The sequence below is a fragment of the Malurus melanocephalus genome, unplaced genomic scaffold, assembly GCF_030028575.1.
Source record: "Malurus melanocephalus ecotype Western Australia unplaced genomic scaffold, MMel_1.1 scaffold_531, whole genome shotgun sequence".
Lineage (NCBI taxonomy): Eukaryota > Metazoa > Chordata > Aves > Passeriformes > Maluridae > Malurus > Malurus melanocephalus.
In genome coordinates, this window is record NW_026623763.1 from 373,323 (window position 1) to 397,667 (window position 24,345).

The following is a 24,345-nucleotide window of genomic DNA, read 5'->3' on the forward strand; positions in this document are numbered from 1 at the left end:
TCTCATAAAAATGTCAAACAAATAGAAATTGTTCAAATGGTATTTGGTCTGCATTTCACTACCACAGTGAAAATGCAGGTTACTTGCAGGATTAATCACCACGAGAAAACAATTGTATTTTTATGGCTAGCTGGTATATTTCTCTAACCCATTTCTACAAGCCTATGTGGTTACCTCCTGAATTTCAAACCTATATGTTCCTTAAATCAAGTTTTTGCTGCTCAGATTTTTTCAAAGTAACAATTGCTCTTTAATTCAGGATGGGGCAATGTGTTCTTCCAAGCCTTTTCTAAGACAGTAATCAGTGCATTTTCTGAAGAGACTGATCTGCTCAGAGTGTTCTCAGCTGCTGGATCAGTGTAACCTTCTGAACCTTCAGAGTACAACTTACACCCAAGGGAAGTGAACACATTACCTCCACAACTCTTACATTCCATTGTGTGCAGTAAAAAACCCTGAAGAAATACTTATGACAACAATTGGTCATGCTGCAAAATTCAATTTTGTCTCATTTAAATACGACTAATGAAATTAAATACTTCCAAAGCTGGTTCATTACAAGTTTCTTCTTCATTTGGTGGCTTAGGAACTCTGAGGTATAAAAGTACCCTCTGWGAATCCATGAGAAACAATTTTCCTCTGCCACCTCCTCAAAACAAAACAGCAGAAGCCAGAAAGACATGGCAACACCCAGAGGAAATCCTTATTGGAACCACTTCATTTTCAAACAGTATTTGTTGTGGGCTACAGGCCATTTCTAGACCTACGTAACAGAGCACAAGGTGCTTGGTACATAAATCTTGCATACTTTGAAGTGCACTCCCTTTATTGTGACTAGTACTTTGTAATCACATTGTAATTAAATATTTTAAAGGATATGTTGCAAAATTTTAAAATGCATTTTAATATAGTGTTTTYATAAGCATTAGCAATTACAAAAGAAATGTAAACTATTCTGCATATGTTACAATGACAGGGAAGCTATTTTGTTCACTGAGAGAGAAATGAAGAAAAAGCACTTTCGACTCTTTCCTTTTAAACTTTTTTCTCTGCTAGAACAGAAGCATTTAATGGCACTATTAACTCAACCACCTAAAACCAGAACCTATATTAATTACTTTCACTATGCTTAATTGAACATAATCATCTAACCTAACAATTCCTTGTACACTAATTAATAAAACAGCATGTCTTCTGGATCAGAAGAGCATTAATTAATTTTTTTCAAAGGTAAGATATTTAGGGGACAGAGAGAATTCATAACTTATATCATTACTATATTTGGTCTGACTTAACTTTTGTRATCTTTTGTGACTCTTTAAGGCAATGGATCTCTTCGGTGGAATTGAAATTACATGCAAATTTTCACAGGGGCTTTTCTGTCTCCTTGGTGACATTTGAAGAGAAAGATATGACTCGGCAAGGTCATTTCCATAAAAACACTGCAAGGAGTTACAAAWAACTCCAAAAAATTCTCATCTGAATTATAAATAATCTTCTATAATGCTACWTTTTTGTGAAACAGTGTTCAAGTATGCAATGTTATCTCCTTATGTTGGTAAAGAGTAAAGCATTTATTTGATAAGCCTGATCAGATGAACCATCCTCAAAAAATGCATAAATTGCTTTCTCTTCCAGCARCAAGCTGATGTTTTCTCATGAATTGAGCTGAGCTGTCTCTCATCTGTTYCTCTGCTAGGCATGAGCCAGGCCTAATTTCCTCAGTTTGCTCTTGAGAAACCTGATTATTGTCAATAGATATTTTTCCATTATTTCCTTTCACGAAGGACACAGCTGAACAAAAGCAAGGAACACTTTTATCCTGGTATTGTAGAGTCAGGATTATCCTCTTCTAGAGGAAACCAGTACAAAGATGACCCTCAGCCTGGGAAGCCATCCTAAAAAGTAAACAATGGGCATCTCTAAGGYAGAATTATTTTCTAACCCTCTTATTAAAACTATTATAATGTCTAATGACTAAAGAAGTAGTAGGCCAGAGGGARAAAGCTCTAACCACTTTGTCATTTGGTAGCTATGCAGGTTTGCATCCTAAAGCATGCATTTCATTTCATATTGAATAAATAATTTCAGCAATATTAATAAGTAATCCTTGAAGAATAAAATTAAGGAACTGGACCTATACTTCATAGTCAGGAGACTTCCCTGGGAAGGGAGAGTAATGTGAGTTTGGCCCAATTAATCTTTGATGTTGCTCTGCTGCTCATAGCAAAATTAAATTCARGAGCTAGGAAATACCACAGACTAACTCAGCAAAATAGTTTAGAAGGCAAAAAATTAAAAACAAACAAACAAACAATGGTAAATACCCATTGTGAAGAAACTGGCACCTTGATTTCACATCCTGCAAAAGTATGCAAACCAGTGAGCTATATTTGGTGAATTAAGCAGGGGAAAGGGTGGARAAGAGGGAGGGGAGCATATGCTTGCATTCCCAGATCTCTAAACCCTCTAAAGAAACAAAGCAAAGTGACAAAAAACAGRCTACATATCAATATCCAGAAAATAACCCTGTTTTTCCAGTCACAAGGTGAAAGCAGCTCCCTCAGAGGAACTAAGAAAGGGGTGAAAMTTTTAGCTTTACAGGAGTATAAAGACCCATTCCTCACTCTTGACATTTCCCTCTGGTAAGTTGAGCATTACTGGTCAACATGACGTGCACTGACCCAGTACTGCAGCCACAGATGTCCAGTTCTCCACCTACACCATACTGGAAGTTTAGATGGTTCACACATCTCCAGATCTCACACTGGAAACAGACTGCCTAAACCAGTAGCTATTCACCATTTATCAGAGTAACCTTTCCACAACTACTACTCTCCCTTAAAATTATTCTGCATATTTTTGAACATCATTTGTTGTTAAGTGGATCGTTTGAGGGACACTTTTTCTGCACATGATGATCAAATGCTTTTGTTTCGGTACATTCATTGTATGGTACAAGTTCTTTCACTGGAAAGACAAAGCTATACATTTGAAAGGATAAATACATCCATGTGTTTTTATTAAAATATATTGGTAGAAAATGGTAGGATCAGATCAGTCATGGCAGAGRCGGGAATAATGTTCAGTGGCTGTGTTTCCCAGCCCTCAATTAATTTAGCCAAATTACACATCCTTTGAGGAGCTTTTTTTTAAACTTCCTTCCTTAATAAGGGTGACTGAGCAAAATTTGTATTTTACTCACAACCAGATAATTAAAAGTCTTAGTATTAGAATAATTTTAAAAAAACATTCATCTGTTCAAACAACACATTTTAATTGAACACACTTCTGTATTGCTACATTAATACGCTATATCCTACTTGAGGAAAAAAAAGTTTTCGCATGAACCTCCCTCCATTCTTCTTCTCCTTTTGTCCCTCAACCTGTTTCATTAAAAAATCTTTTCAGGCCTCTTTCTTCTCAACCTTTACCTCTTTGAACAAGTAAATGGTGGGGATCATCTTCCCAAACTTCACCTAGGCTGTCCACAAGATTCTTTGAACTGTGTACTGAATACCTGCTCTTAATACAGTAGAAATAAGTGCTTATACAATAAAAACAAATAAAACAAAAGCCAACTTTGATTCCTTCACCTGAATTTACAGAGAGCTCACACACACGTGTGAATAGCCATGCTCATCTCGAGTAAATTTACCTACATAAACTTGACTTAGACCAGCCACATATGACCCACTTTCCCTTCCTCTCACTTGTCACTTACACAGTATTTGTGAATTTTGTGAGACACAATTTGAATCTCCTACTGTCTGAGTTAAGAATCCTGCAGAGACAGCATCTCAATTTTCAGGACATACCAGATCCAAATTACAGCTTATTCTAAACTCTGATCCATATTTTGGTTCCTAATCCCATTTTCTTAGTCTGTAATTAACAATATTACTTTAGYGCCTTATTAATAATTAATGCCACAACCTAAATTATCATCATTTCAATAAATAATCTTTGAAATCCACTAAAATAAACATTGTARARCACATTTCCTAGCTGCAGACAGGTRTGCCATAACATGCAATTTTCAATTTCCCAGGCATAAACAGATCAAGTTTCACTACCCTGTTATTAAGTAAGCGATTATAGTAATTAATGAATTAAGCAACTTTAAAAAAAAAATAATAGTTTACAAGCAGTATACATGAATCACCACTTCCAGAGCTCCCAGCCTTTCCCAGGCAGCATGCTGCAAGTCACACCCAGCCCCAGGTCTGTTCTGTCTTGCCTCTGCAGCTCAAGCCTTCAGGGGTGTTATCTTTTGACACTCATAATTGCACAACATCGCACGATCTGCAGCCTTACACATCATGAATATTACAAATTTCTTTCTGCAAGGGATTTCAATGTAATTTTGGTTTTATTGAAAGCATTAAGTCCTGTTAACAAACCTTACCTGATGCACTGAGTTTCAGTGGTGCAACAGGATTTCTTTATAAGGATTATTAGGAGGAATCCAAGGCTGGATATACATTCCTGTCTCAAAAATCTTGAACATTTTTGCCATTCCAACAGTTCCATGTCAACAGGAATCACTTATTTTCAAGCAAAGCACTATGTTCCTTCAAAAGAAGTTAGAACAGACAAAAAGACTTTWAAATTTTAATTTATTGAGAAATGTCTGTGGAAACCAAAGCTTCCAGATTGATTTGAGAATRGTGTGGGTTGTATTTGTGGTAAGATGAACAGAATTGGGATATGTTGAAGCTAGCTTAGTTGGTTTCCAAATGTAAACATATGATATGGTTATTTTTTGCACTCTGAAACTAAATAAAATTTCACTTAGTGCTGAGAAGCTGAGGGTGGAAAAATTATTTTCCTAGCATTGTTCCCCAGAAGTCCAGAGGAAAATTTTAAAATATAACCCAAATCAGAGCTGAGTCTTGTCCCTAGACTTCCCCTTCCCCAAAAAAACAAAACACTGCCAAAGCATCACTTGCCTTGTTTAACAGCCCTATTTAGAAGACAATTGCTGTAGGAGTTTGGCATCATTACTTTTTCCAGAGCACTCTATCAGCATGTGAGCCAGCACAAATGTGGAACTCATGCATGTGTGTTACATGGTACAGAGCTTGCCTTTAGCAGTTCTCCATTTCTGACAAGCAGGAAAATAATTATCAAACTGCTTGATGCAGGAGCCTGAGGCTATAGTAACTAGCTAACCCAATTTAAATTTTGCTGGTTTTGCCAATATGTAATTGGTTTGTATTTTAATTATTAAATGGCCTGTTTTTTTCTGTTCCATCAGAAATCTCTTTATGCAACAAAATACCACCAAATAAAGGAAAAAAAATAATCATGGAGAGTTTCAGATTTTTTACTCTCTGAAAAAAAAAACCAAAAAAACCAAAACTAATAGAAAGGATCTTAAAATAGTTTGCTTTGGAAGGGACCTTAATGATCTTCTAGTTCCAACCCCACTGCCATAGAAAAGGACATCTTCCACTGGACCAAGTTGCTCAGAGCCCTGTCCAACCTGCCCATGAACATTTCCAGGGGTGAGGCTTTTCTGGGCAACCTGTGCCAGTTCCTCACTACCCTCACAGTAAGGAATTTCCTCATTACAGGCGAAAAAATCATTCTTAAATGGAGCTCAATTAAAGAAAACAAAAATTATTGCAGATTCAAAAACACACTCTGAACCCATACTTAATTTTTGTCTATCATCTGTCTCCAACTGTGAAACTCTGGTTTTTCCACATTTGGTTATTTTTTAAATAGAAAGTAGACCATAGCTTTATTCTTGTCCCTCTCTGAACCTACTGCAGATGTACTATATCCTTTTTGAATCAGCAGGAACCAGCGTTACATACAGTATCCAATGAAATACAGGCAAACCAGGGATGTACTCTTCTGTTGTTTGTTTGTTTCCCAACAACTCCTAACACTCTGCTTTCTCTTTTGATAACTACGGGATGAGGTTTCCACAGAACAATTTATCATAAACTCTGAAATTCACTCYTTAGTGATAATGAGGCTTCAACCTCACCAACAGAATAAACATGCAGAGCAAGGACAACAGCAGAGCAACAGAAGAGAAACCTAYAAAGATATACTTTGAGGGCTGTATCCCAGAACTGGCTGCTCAGTTTAGGAGAGCTCACATTCAGAATTCAGAATTTATTTTCATTTCTCATGAATGACAGCATCTTTTAAACAATTGTCAGTGAAAAAATAAAAGAGTAATGAAGCAGATTAACAAAGATTAATAAGAATACAACATCAACAGTGACTAGTGAAGGGCAGAATGGTTCAGAAAGCACCGAAAGCTAAAGGTTCCTGTGTTTGCCACAAACCAAGCAAGTGCTGCTTCTCATCCCTGCAAATGGCACCTAATCCTGAGGAGGTGTTGCTGAACCAGAGTTACTACCAAACAATCCCTGCAACAATTTTCTTACGTAAGCAAAGTGACATCATGCCTCTAACCCACTCCCTCTGTCCATGCASTGGGCTGCAGTGCAAGCCAGCAAGACTCCCAAATCTGGATAGTGATAGTGAGTGAATTGTTTCACCTGAGCTTTAAAGGCCACCTCTCAGCAGGATTTATGATCTCAGCACAYCACCATGCAAACTGCAATGACACTGCTGCCTGTTCAGTTCCCCAGAGGGCAAGAAATGTGCTGAAGTCTGGTAGGAGACAACCATAAAGACAGACCAGGAGGACATGTATATGTTTTTTTTTTTTTAATGGGGACTGCTTATTAGTRGACTGAGCAACTCCAGCTGCTAGCCCATGCTTGTTTTTTGCCTTTGGCAAATCAGCTAGCATCTTTCCCAGATTAAATTAACTATAAACACAGGGATGAGATAAAGAGGTACTTGTCTCCTCTCCTTCAATGGTGGCTWAGCTACCAAAGAACTGCCTAGCATGAGAGTACCAGTACACATACCAGAACAAGCTATTTGTGACAAAATGCTGTTAACACTCCAGAAAATCTTACATGGTGATAAACCACTTCTAAGAGTGCAGGGAAATTGGCAATCTAACTTTTACTGTTGGAAAAAGATTACTTACATCCGCAGGGACATGCATCTTGCAGTCAGTGCTGAACAACCAAATAACATCACCAAGAGAATAACACACATTTGATACTTGTAATGCTTTCTTCTGTGAAAGGCAGATAATCTTCCTCCAGTCCTTTCCAGGGCACAGAGTAACAGGAGTACTTTTGAAGAAATTACCTAGCTAAAGGCATTAAGAGACTACACTTGTTCTTTTGGTGGCACACAATGAAAGACTCTTCTCGGGTCAGAGTCTATTCTGGTGCAACATCATTCATCTTCACAGTAGATAGTGCTGAGTCARGAGGATGATGCATGAAGAGCGACTTCATAAATTCACTGAGCCACAAAGAGAACCGATAAAGCTTGAGGGAGAATGCTGCCATGGAAGACTATTATATTTTTTTCCTATAAACAAAAGACAACCTGTACTTACCATCAGATCACCTACCTGAGTGTAAATCTGATGGATCAAAGTTGACAAGAGTGACTAAATACTCTGTTCAAGTATTATCAGTGCAAGCACTGGCTTGATTTGTCACTTTATAAAGTCTGGAAGCCATCGAAGCGAGTTGATAAATGGTTGCCCACCAATAAAGAGCATCACTTAATCTCTAGGCTTGCCCCAGTAAATGCCATCTTTTTCTAAAGTGATGAAGCACTTTATCAAAATATAAAGTATGCTAATTAATTCAGGACTTTTCAAATGACGAGCTTATCTTAATTCAATACATAGATGCTTGTCAGGTGTTGGAAAGAAAAATTGACATCAACAAATCCTAATGAGTGGAGGGGTGGGCAGCGTGAATGGRAGGGGAGTTCAAGAAGCCTTGAAGACTATATTGCCAGCAAATCCCCAGCTCAATATTTCCAGCAAATGGCATGGCTGTATCCAGAACTTAACACAAAACAATCATGTAAGACATGAGAATTATCTGATGCATTCATTTTTCTTGGACTTTGGAGAGAAGATGACAGACAAGATTATCTTCCTTTCAGGTCATTGACAGACTTTAGGATGAGCAATRCAGGATGCTGGAAACCCTTCACTGAAAAGAAAGCAGTATAATTATTAAACAGAAGAACATAAAGCAACATAAAGGTCTTGATACTGTGTTTCACGACCATTTAGCCAGGTGGAAATCTATGCTCAATTAATGGAACTGCAAAGATATTCTACTTACTAAGGAAGCACAAAACCTGAGCAGTTTCATGTTTTCAGGAGCATGGGGTAATTTAGCTCACATACTTTGCTATGACTTTGTCACTGAACCAGTACRAAAACTGGTTATTTCCACTGTGACAAACCATCGAGCATAGATACTTATTCAGTTGCACATCACACTTGGTAAGGTTGACAGCTTCAGAAGGGGGAAAATCTGTAACTGCTTATTTGGCCAGATTGTCATGAAATGATGTGGGCATTTGCTGCACAGCAGGGAATGGCTTTTACTAGACAGGAGCTCAGCAGACAGGAAAGCTGCGTTTTGAAACTTGCAGACCTTGAGTTTCAATCCTGTTTTCTAGTGCAGGTCATATTGAGACAGACCTCTCTTTGTAACTTGTTCCACACTGCTGGAACTGCTACTGCAAGTCTATTTGCTCACATACATTATTAATATCAGCTTCTTGTGTCATCCCCCTTCTAACCTTCAGTCCAGCTATTTGAATTTCATTAGGCTATAACTAGAGTCAGTTGAAACTTGGGGCCAAAAYCAGACAAATTGCAAAAATTCTCTTACCTCATTATTAAAGATTTATATTAGAGCATAAGAGACAACGTTTACAAACTTCATAATTTTAAATGGGGAAGAAAATGCTCTTCTCTGGTGAAGACAAAATGTAGCCCTCCTCAAATACTGTTTTCTTCTTAATATTATTTTAGAAGACTGCAAAAAATTGGTCCATTCCTTAGGATAGTTGCAGTTCCAAAGAAATGTAGTTTCCCAGTGCAAAAGAATTCCTTTGGGTCCCCTTCTAACAGCAAGACTCCACAGTAACATAAGGGTTTTCAAGAAATACAAAGGAGTATGTGTATATGGGATTTCCAGTCCAGGTGACTACTGCTTGTTCTCTTCTTCTCCCAAGACGACAGAGAGATCTGAAATCAGAGATATTCCACCAYGTGCAGCAGCAGAACATTCAGCATTTCCTCCAAAGAAAATAAGCTATGACAATTGTTTTGCAGGGAGGGGGTGGTTTAAGTAAAACCTCTTCATAAACTAGGTTTCCCTTAAGGTTAGTATTTAGGATTTTTTTTTCATGTTAAACAGCTTTGTGCATAGGTTGGGTGGTTCCACAGCCACACAAGCAACCAAGGTCATAAAAGATATTTTTTCTTTCCAGAATTTCACCCTCTAAAAGGTCCTTTTTCTGGTCAATAGAGAATTACATCATTTAAGTTTTTGACAAGCATCCCTGAATATTATGAAAAACAGAGTTGTCAATYTTTCTGTTAATCCTAAATTCACTTTATATATGGTTTTAATTATTACTACAGTAATTGTCCTGTAGCTTTCTTAGTGACTGTTGGCTTTCCTTTTTCTTTGATTCCCATTCATGTGCTGTCTGGTGCACTAGCTGTCCTTGACATTTCCTTATTAGGTTTACAAATAATCATTAATTTGTTTTGTGTTCTGCCTCCTGTTTCAGTGATATATAGGCATGTCATTACCCTTCTAAAGTATATTCATTGTTTTTTTTGTTTTTTTTTTTTCAAAAAAAGCTCTCCACTTCTAACTCAGGGCCCAAGGCAATTTGCACTATACACAGATGATGGTGTATACTGATCATTGCACCTTCACTAAAGTGTGTGCTATCTGTTCTTTAATTTTCATAATTAATGAACTTGTGATCTGAAGCCTCTTTCACTGTTTGATTGTTCTTTCTCTTGGTCAGTTTGAAAGGCATTGCACTACAGCAAACAGGATACTAAACTCAGGCTTGTTTGCTATTCCTCATTTTGTCCCAGGCCTTTTGATTGCACCATCTCCACTGTCCTCCTACCACCAAGGAAGCAAAACACATAAAGGATGGGTTTGTGCAAGGTTTTTGGATGGAGATTTTTGCATGGGGGAAATTAGCAAAGTTATCAGACTTGAGCCTCTTTTATGCCAAGAAGTTGGCTTGGGGTGGCTTCCTTAAAGTCTCAGCAATCTGCTGTGGCTGACTTGATCAGCATTTACTGTCTGATAATCTGAATTTGAAGTCCCAAAAGAAAAAAAAAAAATCTTTTTGTTATACTGTTTTCTTCCCCTTAGCAGTTTTGGCAACTCAGTTTATGTAGCATTGTTCCTACAGTAATAAACTTGTTGAAAATATATTTTTAATTAAGAAGTTAAAGTCACACCAAAGCAGTTCAAAGTTTCACTCACATTTCTGATATTTAGATGCTTTTTTTAGATTTAGATGCTAAAGTTTTAAAATTTACTGAATTTTAATAGCCAAAAAAAAAAAAAGAGATAGCTATGTCTTCTTTAAGTTTTCTATCCTGAATAGAAACTAAGAGACCAAGATAGAAGGCAGATCACCCTCCAAGTGATTTTAAAACAGCAGAAGTCAGATGACCTCAAGAAAGGCACATTATAAAGAAAACAATTAGAGCAAGATTCATCTGATTTATACTGCAGAACCAGTATGAATCCAGATCTCTTATGCTCTGCCTTAAAGAAAACAAAAGTAACAAAAATCAGTTGTCATGTAGATTATATTTTTTCTTCATGCACACTAAGCTAATACTGAAAAAGTGATGTGTTTTGTTATGTTATAAAGTTAGACCTCATATTCAACCAAAGGATTATCTGTCCTACACTCCTAGCTGTGCATTTACCTGATCCATGATGAGCATCTTATTTCTCCTTAGACTGCTTTTCAAGGTGTCATCCTTTATTTTGCTCTGAACCTTGTGTTAACCCCTGCATATGTGCAAACCAAGTGTAAAACACAATCATGTCAGGAGTGATGGAATTTCCCACCCACTCTGCAAAAAGAATTATGCTGTGTTTAAGGCTGTTGGGCAATCTGCTCCAGAGTGTCTTRTAGCAGCCTTTTCCAACACAATCCAATTAAATTAAGCCCTGTGCTGTCCTCCATGTGATGGTCTGAAACTATGATGCCAAAATTAGGCATCTCAGAGTTGCGTGAGATTTATTTTTGATTCATTTTTCAATTGTTGATGCAGTGGAGATTAAATAACTCCTATTTTCATTTCTTCCCAAGTATTGAAAAAGGTTAATTTTGCAGTTACTTAGAAATAATATCTTATAGTGGCAGATTTCTTCTCCCCCTTGTCTACTGTATTTGTASAAATGACAACAAGAACATGCAGCAGCATGTAGGATGTTCTCAGCATTTTACGAGGGAATTATATTTACAATATGCTTGTCAGCATTTCCTAATAGGTCTCTGTATTCGGGAGTCCATAAATCTACTGAAATTTCAATCTCAACTGGAACTTCACAAGCAGATCCTCTACTCAACAAATCTTTCTCAAGTGAGCTTCAAAAAAATAAAAAAAAATAAAAAAAAAAAAACCTATTCGATGGGAAAGCATGTGCATAGCTTATTACAGAAATGGTATTACAACTGAAAAGAAACTGTACTTATTGTATCAGTTCATACGCCAATGGGAACTCTATAAGCCATAGAATTGGAAAGCCTTCCTGAAGGAAAAATAAAAGCTATACAGAAAGAATTGTTCACCCTTCCTGAAAGAGGAAATTATTAGTGTAAGCTTTAAGAAAAGAAAGGAAGACTTTTTTGAAAGGTAAATTATCACATATCCTTTCCTTTCCTTGAGTTAGCCAGGTCATCACTATCTGTACCTATGCTAATACTGGGACTGTCTGAAATTACATGCAAGTAAGATATRATCAATGATTATGTAGGTATATTTAATGAAAATTTTAAGTGAATTCTAAAAGTCTGACTCAACCCACAAAAGAATCATAAGCAGAAAAAATAGGTTTTTCTATAGATCCAAGAAAGTGATTTACAAATCAAAAATATAGCAGTGTCACACATTAACAGAATTTAAACCTGTTGTTTAGTAAGAGTAACACAAAAAAGGAAATAGAAGCCAATCCATAAGTTTCAGCTGCTTTAATCCAGTAAAACTTGAGTGCCACAATTCAGTCTGTGTCAAAAAAAACAAATTACTGAGCTGCCCCATAGTGTTTCAATGGAATCAAAATCTATATCATCAGTATTCCTGCACATCAATATTCCTTTGCAACAAACACTTTAAATCTTAAGGCTAGAAACACACACTCAAAGTACATCATCAAGTACCAAATAATTTAAAAGGTCATGAAGAAAGTTATGCTTGAGTAGTGTTGTAACAAATAAGCAAACCAAACAAGCAATAGCTCACCCCCTTCCACTTTCTGCCTCACTTAGCACCATCCYTCCCTTCCCCACACTGGGGTTTGAAACCTCAGATAATAAAAGCTGTCATGTGTTTATTAAGGTCATGAACATACAACACCTGAATAATCTTAATATCCTAGAACATACAACTCCTGAACCATATAAACCAGCCACACCTGGCRTTTTAATAGCATCAATAGAGCGTATTTTATAACACATGTATAACTTCAACAGTGGGCACATTTACACCCTTCCTAAATGTCTTAGAGTGAGAGAAAAGTAGAATTCAAACCTCTTCCATATACATTTACTTGCATCCCATTGTTCTGAAGATGACCTCAAAGATTATACATGTATCAGAATTCTCTAAGCATAACCTATARCAGCATTGAGAATCTAATTCAGACAGGCTTTCATGCATGACTAACATTAATCAACTTATAAATCTTGATGTAGAAKTTTAGCTTAAGAAAAATACAGTAATTTAATCAGTGTTGTACACTGTAGTTCTATTTTGTTCATCACTACCCATAATACTGTATCATTAAGCTCATTTAATTCCACATAAAGCAGTCAAGCAGTGAACGCTAAAGCCTTCCTCAGACATCATTTAACCCAGCAAGCCTCAGGCACCACTGGAAAAAGCCTGCAATCCGAGAACACGGATAAATCCAATCAGAACATGAGTTTGGAAATATTTTATGTCTCAATGACCAAATGCAACAAGATTGTATTAGTAACAAAATCCTGACATTGATAATTATTCATAGTAAGGAATACTCCACAAGAGGATTGTTATGTTCTGAGGTACGTATTGCTGTGCTAAATACATAAATCCAACACAAATACAGCCTGATTTACTCCTCCATTACCCCCTTTAAGTTTCAGTGGAATTGTTATAGCAAAATGCAGATGCAAGACATGACGACTCCACCCCAAGATGGGAAAGTCTCTCTCAATCACTTTCCTTCTGAAGTGACCAAAGAGGTATCTTTCAGTTTCAGCAGGAGGTATAAGCAATGTTTACTGCACTATCCCTCACAGGTCAATCTTCTGTCCTCAGTCAAAAACAGTGCAATGGGGAGGGGAAAAAAAATTTACACATCTACACGGTGTTTTTTTAGATTTCCATGAACCCTGAGAGTTTATGTTCCAAAATGTGAAATGAAAACTATGCAGCATCCACCCTATGTAGTGAGAGAACTACTGAGGAAATCTTTTTATGCTAAGAATTTCAGACCATCATTCTCACACAGCAACAGAATCCCATTAAAACCAAACCCTCCATCGTCCAGCAATGATACAGGAGGGCGTAATCCTTCTCTGAAAGCAGACCATCAATTGCCACTGAGSAGTGACAGTGGAGAAAATGCTTTCMTGCGGAGACCTGAGTCATCAGCCTGAACTTCTGCAACATTCTTGCGTTAGGCATTTGCCTGCTGAGCAGTTATTTGAGAACACAGCGAGAGATAAACATGTTAGCCATGAGAATAGAAGGTGAGGGGAGAAATGATAAAATACCAAAATGTGAGAAAATAGTATAAAATGCTGTAAATGTCAGAAATGAAAAGTAGAAATAATCCTCACCCCAGCTCTCACAAAACACAAGAGGGTCTGTAATGTGCTCCTTCTAGGAACTTCTCTGAGGATTAGGAAGTACTTGCTCACATCTGGTACATCAGAATTTATACCTCTATTTCCACATGTTTTTTGACCCAGTGATTTCTTTTTGTTGTTTTTTTTTTCTTACAACTTCAAGTATCAGGCTATAAAACCSTGAATGAGCTGTCCAGACCACCAACTAAACTAAATATTTCGTATCAACTGAACTCAATTATTCTGCTTTAATTAACCACAAAAAGATCTAACCCCTTAGAAATTAACAGTTCTTTCATCTTCCAAGCAAGTAAGAGAGTATAAACATCAATAAATTCTGAAATGCAGTTAAAACTGAAACTTCCCAGAGATTTTATTATTCCAATACATGTAGATGCGTGTTGGAATAACGAGCATTCTTCCAAGAACTCCCCCCACCCAGCCCCACCATTTCATTAATCATRAAGTTAGTAATGCAATAAACAAAATGGACCATAATGAAAAACAAAAATACCCCACTTCCAAAACCCTGTGGCTGAAGTGATGTCAAAGAAAAGTGCTGCCAGGGGAAAGGTAAAAGATCACATGGGAGGAAAAGATTTAGGATAAAAATAAGTGGATTATTTGGAATTTCAGAAAAGTTTAACAAGGAAGGTACTACAAAAGCCTACATGTTGGYTTGTCAAACCCTTTTTTCCTAATATTTTTCCCTTTTGTAGTAATTTTTTACAGTGCTGTCTCAGATATGACTGCATAGACCRTGCAGCCTGACCAAGCCAGCAGAGGCTGTGGATATGTTGGTGTTATCTGACAGACTTCAAATTTTACACTAAATTATAGGTACAATTGTGTAGTGGACTCTTTTCATTATGGAATGTACAATATAGTTCCATGGAGAACCTACTGTCGAGAAGAACAATCCACTTTTTCTTTTGTGAGAGAAATCTAATTATATGTTCCAATCTCCAAACATTTGAACTGCAATTTAAAAGAAAAATAGGTGAATTAGAAAGCAAAGATAATAAGAATGAAATAGTTGTGAATGCCTGTAGCATGGTTTTTTAAAAAAGTCTGCTTTACTTAAATCATACACATTTAAAAAAATCTCTCTTCACAGATTAACATTTTCCTTGCTCAACAAGAAGGAATAGCCCAGCTCACTATGGCAATATCTGCTGTTTCCTGAAAGGGAGCTTACAAAATATTCTGGCAGCCTCCAACTTAATTGAAACTTGTACAGTCAGTGAAATGCAGAGGGAGGAGACAGACACAATACTGTGGGTGTCATTTTATTCAGTTTCRTGCAATCAGTGTGGGCCATCATTCAAAAAGCATAAAGAGTCTTCATGGACTCAAAAGGAACCTTTGGGGAGATAAATACCACTCAAAAAATGATACCTTTATCAGATAATAGAAATGTCTTCAAATTCATTCTCCTCTTTAAATAAAAGAATATATATATATATAGATATATATGTAGTTATTTGCCATTGATGAAAAAAAAGAATAGAATCCTTACTCCTAGGATATATTCAAGTCTACTGAGTGACTACATTTATTTGATGGAGAGATGAACAAACCCACCCATGGAAATAAAACTGGAAAATGTAGATTCAGACTCTAAATCCACTGTCAAAATTATAATCCTTCCAAATAAATATGTCCTATACAGTGGTATTTGCAGAAATCTGCACTCTGTTGTCATGGCCTCTGTGTCAATCTTAGCTTTCATTAACTTTGCAAATTAATTCTGAATTATTGTTGAAACAACTTCACCACAATTTAGAGCTTAGCAAGCCGCTTAAACAGCTTTCAAATATGCATAACTAATCTATAATTTTATATTCTGAATCTGTGATCTTGTTATGAGGACATGCAACTGCACTGCAGAGAAATAATGATTCAGATGATCGCAATTCCTCCTACTCTCTCCCATTATGTGAAAGATAAAAAGAATTTTCACCTGTAAACGTTTCTTATAACTGGTTTTTTTTTTGTTTAATTTTTTATTTTTAATTACTCAGCCTTTCAAGGCATGTTATCTGAAAAAACGTTTTTCTGAAATTTCAAGTGAGTGTCTAGTCTTTATGCAGGAATATACTCGAAGATATCAGCTGTAGATTTAAAAAACAAAAAATCCAGATATTATTAGATTTTTTAAATGTTGCACTTCAAAGCTTCTTCCTCTTTTTACCACTTTTCATAGAGCAGTTTCATCTCATTATATGCCAAATAAGGAAGGACTACTGTGACACCTTTTGGTAATTCCTGCTCTTCTTTTTATTTTTTCAAGAGAATTTGAAAGCACATGTTCCCTCCTTATGTGACTTAATGGCAGATTAGTTTCTAGTGGGAATGAAGAGCCCGTCACTTTTGCCAAGACCAAAATCAAGGTCTTGTGTGAAGAAAGCTGTTCATACAATACTTCCTGGTAAGTAAGTAGGGACTGAAATATTTTAGGCCCAGACAGCCTTGCAGAGAACATGSTCTTTTCCAACTAATTCTGATTACCTTATAGCTTGATAGGATCAAATACAAGGAAAATAATTTGAATTTTACTCCTGAAAAAATACATTTACTACTTCTACATTACATGGCAACACATGAGTTACACACCTAATTTAGGGACATAACTGGTCATCACCCAGCCATGAAATGAGTTCTGAGTATTAAGAACTGTTTCAAAGGACAACTTTTTTTTTTTGTTAGAAGTTATTAACGAGTTGCTTGCACCAAGACATTACTAAACATGCCACTGATTTTGAGAGAATGAATTCAGAAGTACAGGTACCTCCAGAAGTAAAATAATATAATGTATTGATGAATCACATATGCAGGACTTAGGTCTTACTCAATGTCATTCTAGGTCAGTCTTCCTTATTAGAAATTGTACTTCTACTCTTTCTAAACTTGGTACATAAAACCCCCAAACCAGATAACCTAATGAAGACTTCATTAATAACTTGCTGATCTTTCAAGTGGAGGGAATTCCAGTTACAGCCAGTGGCAAAAAAAAAAGCCCCAGAATACTTTAAAAACAATGACAAGACTTAATCCCAAAACTCAAAGGCAAAACCCCCAATAAACTTGTTTTAAGCCATGAATTAGAGGAAGACACAAGCTACAACAAATATACCCCCATCARGATTAGTTGGACCAGAAAGATAAAASATAAGGRGTRCAGCAACAGAAATACTCMATGYTAAATGTTGATACTGAGTATCTTCACCACATTAAAMAGAGTACATCAGACAGGTTGTGCATTGGGATTGTGGAAAAAAACACAGCTTTGAGACTTAAGCTAAAACCCACATTTTCTACTTCCTAAAAATTTTATCTAAAATGTAACATAGTATCTTATTGGGTTAATAAGGCTTCATAGAACATTTTCTGTATTTAGTTCTTGAATAATCACAGTGCACACAAAGAACATTATGAACAGTACTGCATCATTCAAACTATTTTCATATAACACTAAAATGTGTGAGTGAGCTGGGAGTTCAAAGAGTTAAGTCAAACAAATTTAAAATGTATAAGTTGAGCTTCAAGCACTCAAGTCAGAAAAAAAAATGTGCTCAAAAAGATTTAGACACATCAGGTTTAGGGTCTGTGCAGCAGATTGTTTTTAAGTTGCAATTATTTATAAGTCACAATCACCTCCATCTACATTTATTTCAGAAAATGGGAAAATGTTTTGATTACTTGTTTTAACTYCAGCTGTAATGCTAAGCAACACATTTTCTGACTTCTTGAGAGGGCGGCTATTTACAGGAAAGCACGAGATTTTGCCTCTGTAATACATGTTTTCAGTTTGTGTAYRTTCATGAACTGCTTTTTATGCCCTYTTGAAACACTACTAATGGCTTCAAAATTATTACAGATTTATGTACAAAACCAAGCACTAATGCAAGATGATTTCTCCAATGAAAACTCTGTAAAAGCAGGCCATTCACTTAAAACCAAAACCTTTACATTGAATGTCTGCTTTCTGATGGTGTTAATAATAGAGCATGGATACAGAGAAATGTGTGTTCAGAGGTGTGTGTACAGTTTAATATACAATTGTATTTTTCCTAATGATAAATTTTCATACTCCTCATTTCATCCACACGTACATTCTACTTGCTCATCTAATCCTGTAGTGGTTATTTTCTAGAATTTTACTGTCTTTGAACAAGCTGAATAATTTCAAAATCTGGKAGGCAACTACATTGCATAACTTGCCACAAAGTCTGAAGTCTGTGASCAAATCAGTTCTATATCTGCAGTAATACTATATAATGGATTACAGAAGAAAGGTTCATTAGATCTTTATCAGGTGAAGACCTAATATTGAATCAGTAAGCACCTAGTTGGGAAGGAAAAACTATACAGTAATTAATATARTATAGTATGCATGCATTGATTTTTACATGGACTATATTTTAGCAGTAATAACGTCTGGCACCAGACTAGAAATCAATAGGAGCCACTATTGTGCAGTTGGTTAAAAAAAAAAGAAAACAATCTTTTGTTTAACTTGCATGAGAGTTCCACATCTCAATTTTACTATTATAGTACCAAACTTATTTGAAATACATATAAATTCACAGTCTTTGTACTCATTCTAACCTTTTCATAAGCAGCACACTGTCWAATTTAGCAAAAAGCAAAATGCAAACATCAAATAGAAAAGGGACTAAGTCTCCTTCACGTGAATATTCATGGAGATTTCTGTTTGYCATCACAGTTCAAACACCATGTTATGCTTTGCTTCCCTTTGCTGTTTTCTCTTAGACTGGTTAAGCAAGCTTCTGACTRAAATGTGAACACAAGGTAGGAAAGGAACTGSAGGGGTTTCTTGAAAAGGTGATAATTAAGATTATATTAGTATTGTAAGGGTATATTAAGAAAAAGAAAAACTAACTCTGAAAGTTCAWTATCTTGTTTAACTCTTGGAAGACCTTGAGGGAACATGTGTGTAGCATCAGAGCCCAAATTCCACCTCCATTAGCTGTTTGGTAACTGCACAGGTGCAGACCCATAACCTTGCACAAGAGATTTCCCAATTCCCCCATGCTATAGAGGGGTAATTACAGGACTACATTAAAAAAAAAATAAATAAATAAATAAATAAATCCTGTACTAGAGAAAGTGGCAGGCAAGAGATTCAGGATGGAGGCTACAGGAGCCAAAGCCTGTGTGTCTGAAGCAGTCATTTCATGAGCTTGCTTTCACAGTCAAAAAAAAGTAATTTTGTAGGCTGCAACTTCACTGAACCACATGAAAATGACAGATGGAAAGAAAATCTTACACCAGTGACAGTTGTAAGGTGTATAGAAATCCAAGGACAATTATGGTACATGTGAAGGTTATCTTGCCCTCTGTAAGAAATTGTTTTACTTAAGACTTCAGGTCAGAACAACCTTCAGAACAGTATAGCCAACATTATGGCATGCTAAAAATTATCATGGCAGACAAAAGAATACTCAATTAAGATTCATATTACTGATARCACAGCCCATTTTTAAAAGGAATACTTAATGAAAGGAAAATAATATTAATTTAAGGAAAAAAAAAAAAAAATCAATCTATTCAATGTTCCTTTCTCCCTAGCACCAATAGTTCTTTTACTTCCAAGGCAATACCAGTCCAGCTTCCACTGTCTTTCCCTATAAGCAGTATACAGCCAAGAAAGGGTGGTATGGGGAATTTAAAATTCATTGTCATTAGCACACAGAGTAAAGCTGATGGAAGCAATGCATTTTCCACTTTTTATATTGTGGTTAGCATTTCAGTATTTTTAGACTAAACAAAATAAATGGGATTATTATGTGTGTTTATAGTACGAGGAAAATAATCTAAAAATTAAATTAGCATAATAACCTTTAAGAGAAAGTATGCATGCAACCTCTATAAAGGTTGCTGCTAATACASAGAAGAAAAAGCATTATTTATTCTAGAAAGTCTTTAGACTAGCCAGCTGATTCTTACATACCTAAAGGTTAGAGTTTAAAGGCTGTTACGGACCTAGAGATCCTGTTTCTCTCAGCAGGTGTCACAAATAGGTAGTTCTGAGAAGAGAAAAAAGTACAAGGGCTCCTGTGATCTTACTTTACAAGTCTTTTTCAGAAGACACTGTCAATTTCAGAAATATTCAGCCAATATTTCCACAGAGGGTTGTGATTTAACTGTTTTACCATATAACAAAAGACTTAGGCCAGAAAGCAATAATTTATTAAATCTAAATTAAGAAATACTCCTAATTTGAAATTATACCTTAGAGTGAGGATTGAAAGCATTCAGCATCTCCCAGCATTTGATTTGCTATTTTTAGCCAGGAATGTGTGYGATCTAGTGCAGCACCATTTACTTTCTAAAATTGATTGCGCTGTCTTTTTGCTGGAAATAAATATACTATCCTAACACCATTTACATAAAAAAATCTGGAACCAACACAGTGTCAAGCCCAAATGCAGAACAGCAAATCTGTGTTTGAGTGACCTTTATGTATAGTGTGCCCACAAAAACCTACTAACAAAATAAAGCTTTTTCCTGTCAGGTTTCACCAACACAAGGCTAGAAAGGAGAAATCAAGGTACAGCAGGAAGAGTATTGTGGTGAGGAAAATAAAACAGCACTCTTCAGAAGACAGGTTAGTTAAAGAGAATTCAGCATTACATTCGCTCTGATCTGCTGGTTTTAGCATTCAAAGGGTTGAGACACTGATGATTTACATTTCAAAGAAAAAAAAAAAAAATGAAGCTTGTTGATCATCCTGCACACTGTATGGGTGAGACTGCCTAATTCTGCATGACCTCTATCCATGGAGGCAAAGGAAGCAACTTCAGAGCCCATCCTCCTCAGCACTGTTCATGAAACTCTGGTCTCTCTCACCTTAAACACCCACATTTACCAATATAAAACCTGACTCAAGCACAAACTTATAAGTTTACAAGGTTCCTGGTATACCACTTTGTGAGAGTATCAATAAATCTAGGGGAGCTACATCTGAGAAACAGATAAAAAGAATGGCAGGTTGTTCACCTACAGATGAAGAAAGTGCTTCAACTAGCATGCATCTTGATTTCACTGATTTTTTTTTTTTTCCCCTGCAGGTGCTATTAATACAAAGAAACCAACAGTCTCATTGTTGAGCTCTGCCTATGTTCTTTTGMATTTGAATACATCTGCAGCAACAGATGTCAACATATCCCCTAACATTGTGTAATACTAAATWTTTTTCTGAGGAAGATTTTGGTGCCTCACTGCCAAATTGCACTATCTTGAACCCTTTTTAGGAACACCACTTCTCCCCACCCTGATAATATACAAGAATAGTATTTGGCTAATCTCTTGYTGAACTTCAAACTGGGATTCAGTTCATTGAGACAAATTTGCTTTGGTTTAGTTTCCTGACAGGTTTCTCCCTTGCTCACTGATCAAAAGCACATTACAAGAAAATAGGTCTGAAAGAGTGTTTTAGGAGGATAAACATATGTAAGATATTCTCTGTCTAATCATGTTTACTTCTGTTAGATATCATTGAAAGGTTTGGTTGGAAGGGASCTTAAAGATCATCTTGTCCCAARCCACCTGCCATGGGCATGCACACTTCATACACCTATATGGAGAAAAATGAGGGCATAATTTATTTGCCCTCCTTAAAAGACATCACTTTATAATCAACAACTCTTATCTGAAAAACTTTTCATTTCCTTCCTATTTCCTGCCCTCTTAKAAATAATGTATAAATAGATATGAACAAATAAGTAACCCAAAAGGAGCTTTATTTMCTCCTTGGCAAATTAATATTTTCAAAGAACACCTCTGAGATTTTTCCTGGCAGTGACAGTGAAAGACCAGAATTCTGCAACTTCACAGCCCTATTAAAGTAAATTGGGCACAACAGTTATGCCTGTTTGCTCCACTGCAATTTTAAGTTCTAGTCCTAAAACAGAGTGCAAGTGGGGTGTCTTATCTTCTTCAATTCAAGAAGTCCCTCACAGTCAAAAATAGCCTTAGTGAACTTCATATCAACTTGATAGATAAAACAAGAGCATTTACATTCATCCTGCCTGTTTCTCCAAACTCACTGCAGCCAAAAAAACCCCTACTTGCATCTGTCAAAAGGATTGGAGCTGTGTCTGTCTGAAGGATTGCTTGAACACAGTATTTGGTCACTATAGGTAACAAAAAAAAAAAAAAAAAAAAAACAAAACCAAACTTCTAAATGTATTGGTTTGATTCTTTGTGAGGGTAACAGAAACAATGTTGCTTTCCCCACACACACACATCTCTCCTCTTTCACAAGAATATCCTATTTAGTTCCACAGTCTGAAAATGACCTTTCATTTCAGCAGCTCTGTGGACTCCACTACTTGCCGAAACAAACTATTTCTTCCTGGCACAAAAGCAACTATTTTAATATTCTCTTCAGACTTTCTCTTTGCTGCAATCCTAATAAATGCATTCAGGTTTATGATGAAGAGAGATCCTACCAGACAAATGGCAGCAAGGTTACAAGCGTGAGCTGATGACCTTCTGAAAGCTTGTTTTCCAGGTCTGCCTGATGGGGTGAATGTTCCAGTGATGTTATTCATTGAAATAGGAACTCCAAATATTCCCCTTTTCTGAGCAAAGTCATTTTACCTTGACAGCATATCATCACTGGCTCTCTTCCGTACATCTCCTAGGACAGGAAAGAAAGGTGAACAATTTATCACTCATGAATCCTTGATTTTAATGCAGATATTAACTGAAATTCAATTTCTATTGAATACATATTTTGAATATTATATACACATTCATATGCAGTAATATTAAGGCACAAAGGCTAAATGTATCTGTCATCTGATCTGAACTGGGATAGAGATATAGCATTTTTTAACCACAGTATAAAACACTGGTGACTTCTACTTCACAAATCCCTGATTTTTCTAAAACCTTTAAGACATTTAACCATTAGAAAGCAAACAGTCTAACAGGATTTCCAGTTTTATAATTAGTTTGACCTCAGCTTGCAAGAGTTAAAAAAGTGTTCAGTCACACAAGTTCATTTATTCTGAATACCAAACCTGGAATGATTTGTCTGCTTTCTTTCCAGGAAAAGCATTTATAGGTTGGATTACACCCCACAGAACTGCACACAAAGGTGTGATTCCATGTCCTAGTCTCCTTCTTTTAGCACAGAGATTTCACCTCTAAGACACTCCCTGTGTGACAGAGAGGGGCACACACCTTAAGAGCCCCACACAGAGAGCTGATGCCATCACTTCAGATGAACATGGGGTTTTCATTTGGGCACTACTGCAATCCAAACTTTAAAGCTACTTCATGAAACTTATTGTCTTTCCCTTTTCTGCCTGAAAAGCAGACAGGGTCWGTCCTTACCTTACATTCTGAAAGGGCACTTTCAATTTGCCAGGAAAGAGTCAGAAATTCAGCTTGCTTCAGCAGAGAGAATTACAGGGTACAATCCCAAGCAAATTAATAACACACCAGGGCTACAGAAATAAGGTCACAGTGTCTTTGGCATGTTTTTGAATAGGACACTCACAGCTGGTCTAGATTCTTGTGCTAATACCTTCTTTGAAGGTACACTTTTTTCCCCACTGCAGTTAGCTAGAATGGGTAAGAGAGGTATGGAGAGGAAGCCTCCTGTACCTTTGGCCACTTTAAGCTAGAGTAGTTTGRTTTTACAGTGTTCTTTTGATACAATTCCTTTCAGACCCCTGAAGGAAGCTCAGCCTTGGGCTGATTTAGAGTTTAATCCCTTGTTGAGGTGCATTGCTCTGGGGCAGGTCTGTGCCAGAGCAGGGCAGGGATGGCAGCACACAAGGGGTTCCCTGAGAAKGGGAACACCAATTCCAGACTGGCTCACCCACAGTGGCTGAGGCAGTGGGGAACCCTGCGCCATCTACCCTTCCTGTGTCTGATGTCTCCACAAAGACAGAACTGTAGAGGAGAGAGGCTGCAGTGCAGAAAAAACCAAAAACCTTCTCCTGKCACAGGGWCAGGCAGCAAASCTGCCTGCAAAGCTGGGCCCAGGTGGAGAACCTGCAGGTGGCTGAGCTGCACGAGGCAGTGAGAAGGCAGTAGAACATCAGGGAGACTGAGAAAGAATTAGTTCAAAGCAAGGTCGGCAGCAGCACCTAGAGCCAAGCAGCCACAAACTGCTGCTTAACACATGCAGAAGGAGATGGGAGGCAATAATGCAGAAGAATAGAAGTTTGCAACAGAAAGATGCTCAGAGGGCTGGAACACCTCCCCGATGATGCTAAACTGAGAGAGTTGTGGGTTTCCAGCCTGGAGAAGAGAAGGCTCTGGGGAGACCTTAGATCACCTTCCARTACCTAAAGAGGCAATAAGCTGGAGAGACTTTTCACA

General features: G+C 36.8%; 1 long non-coding RNA gene across 1 annotated transcript; it reads right to left on the reverse strand.

The window, feature by feature from the left end:
- Positions 1-8,965: 8,965 nt before the first annotated feature.
- On the reverse strand, positions 8,966-22,643 carry LOC130582863 (uncharacterized). The gene is made up of 3 exons (XR_008966355.1): positions 22,458-22,643; positions 14,882-14,955; positions 8,966-9,115 (listed from the first exon to the last, which is right to left on the reverse strand). It is a non-coding gene; the product is annotated as an uncharacterized LOC130582863 (long non-coding RNA).
- Between the last annotated feature and the right edge of the window lie 1,702 nt (positions 22,644-24,345).